General features: G+C 43.6%; 1 pseudogene; it reads left to right on the forward strand.

Moving 5' to 3' along the window:
• Positions 1–208: 208 nt before the first annotated feature.
• On the forward strand, positions 209–307 carry LOC118719653 (annotated as a pseudogene).
• The last annotated feature ends 2,291 nt before the right edge of the window (positions 308–2,598 follow it).

Raw genomic sequence — 2,598 nt, forward strand, 5'->3', positions numbered from 1 at the left:
CACGCCTTTGGCTGAGCACCCAGTGGTGCAATTTCCTGAGGTGAGAAGACTGGAGGAGGAGTTTGGGCGAGTGGAGAGAAAGAGCTTCAGGTTGGGACAAGTGACCCTTGAGGTACCAGTATGTCAGAGGAGATCTGAAGTAGACAACCAGGAGAAGCCAGGCCAGGAATACAGATTTGGGGGTCATTAGTTAAACACAGAATTACCATGCTCGCTTTGGCAGCACATGTATAAAATTGGAATGATACAGAGAAGATGGCCCCCATGCAAGGATGACTCACAAATTCATGAGGCATTCCGTATTTTTTAGGGTGAAGCGGGTCACATATAGGATGGAGATGACTTTGGGTGGGGGGCACACAAAGCAATATACAGATCATGTGTCATAGAAACGTACACTTGAAACCTATATGACCTTGTTAACCAATGTCACCCCCATAAATATATGAAAAATTCAATTCAATCAACGTTTAAAAATAAACATAGAATTATCATGTGACCCAGAGAATTATCATCACTCCCAGGTATAGACACCCAAAAAAAAAAATTGCAAACAGACATTCAAACAAAAATGTGTACACAAATACTCATAGCAGCACCATTTAAAATAGCAAATGGTGGAAACAACAAATCTCTATCGATGGATAAGTGGATAAACACAGTGAGGATTAACCAGGCTGTGAAATATTACTCAGCCATGAAAAGGAAAGAAGTACAGGTACATGTGGCATGAACTTTGGGATTGTTACGCTAAGTGAATGATCCCATTTACCTGGAACTTTTAGAATAAGCAAATCCACAGAGACAGGAAGCATATTAGTGTTGCCAGTGGCTAGAAAAAAAAGGGGGAGTGGGAAGAGACCACTGTGAATGGATATGGGCTTTCTTTGGGGTGATGAGAATGTACAGTATTAGGATGGAGATAGACATAGTACATGCACAACAATGTGAATGTACTAAAGCCTATACGTTAAAACAGTGAGATCTATATTAATAGATATTTTATCACACATACACACAAAATTAACATTGGGATTGGATGGTATATGATCTAAGGAGGGGGTTGATGGGGAGAGTCCCGAATGAGCCCAGAGCACCCAGGGTAGGTAGACAAGGGTGAGGCAGCAAGGAGGCTCAAAGGACGGGAACTGTAATGCAGGAGGAAATACAGGGATGTTGCTGTCCTAGAACCCCCATGAGAAACATGCTCCAGGGAGAGGAGAGGGGCCATCTTGTCAAAGAGCGACGATGTGTGTACTGTGGGTGGATGTACCAGACTTGTCCACAGCGGAGTGGGCCCATTTTGCACTCTGATCAGCCGGCATGCAGGCTCTCATTTCCCCACAGTCTTGCCAGCAGATCGTGTGGTCAAAACATTTGCCCATCGCAGAGGTGAGAAATGGGCTCAGGGTGGCTTACACCTGCAATCCCCTCATTGCGAGTGAGGCCAAGCATCTTTCCAGGCATTCAAGGCCCACGTGTGTCTCTTGCCTCTTTCTTTCATCCAGACTTGCTCTTCCAGATCCCAGGGCAAGCGGGTGTTTAATACCCTGACAATAATGATACTTCAACTGGCAACACGTTAAAGGTTCTTGGTCAGTCAGAAGTGTTGCCGGAGGTTTTACATGGCCACAGACAATGTGTTCAATAAAAATACAAAGAAACAAGAAAAAGAACTAAACAGAATGGGATGGAGACCCGCGTTTCTATTGCACCACGTTGGAAAGAATGCATGCACCCTCTGATTCTATTTCAAGTCTTTCATTTCGGTCGTTTGGTTTGGTGTTTTCTGGTGGATGCTGCCTACTCGCATGGAATCATTATGAAGTTTCCAAAGAAAGTGCTTTGTAATGCGTTCAGGAGGAAATTGAGAGGAAAGTAAACGGAACGGGGGCATGGAAACAGAGCTTGGGATTCAAAAACTAAATTTAAGAAAACACACACACACACACACACACACACACAAGAAAACTACTTGCTCATCATAAATTAAGTTAAAAATATAGCTGCACCAACAGATGACTAAATAATACCCGAGCTCCTCTTTAAGTACCATGTTACATAAGATTTTTTTCTACCAAGCTAATATCACCCTTGGAAACACTGAGATCTGACATTTAAAAATGTATATATAGTTTCGTATGCATCTAGCACATGCCCAGCAAATCTATCTGCAAGGGGCTGGCATTGCTGCATGTAGAGCGAACATAGCAAGAGAGGATCTCGGATTTTTCCTACTTGGGCTTCTGGTCCCACGTTCAGTTCCTGTTTACTTTCAATATTGCTTGCACAGGGTAGTTAGTGGTTAGACAATCATATGCTTTACAAAGTGTTCCCCCGATTGTTTCCAGTACCACACAGAGTTATACAATGTCATTGACTGTATTCCCCATGCTGTACTCCATGTCCCTTTTCTGTACCTACCAGCTTGTACTTCTTAATCCCTTTACTCCTGTCACCCACTCTCCCAAGGCCCCGCCCCTCTGACAACCACAAGTCCACTCTCAGTGTCTAGGCGCCTGTAAGCCATTGCAAATATCAAACAGCAAGATGAGTCATCACACTGAGTTCTTGGACTTTAATCAGGTGAGGTTTGGG

The sequence above is a fragment of the Pipistrellus kuhlii genome, unplaced genomic scaffold (assembly GCF_014108245.1).
Source record: "Pipistrellus kuhlii isolate mPipKuh1 unplaced genomic scaffold, mPipKuh1.p scaffold_m20_p_15, whole genome shotgun sequence".
In the NCBI taxonomy this organism is placed as follows: domain Eukaryota; kingdom Metazoa; phylum Chordata; class Mammalia; order Chiroptera; family Vespertilionidae; genus Pipistrellus; species Pipistrellus kuhlii.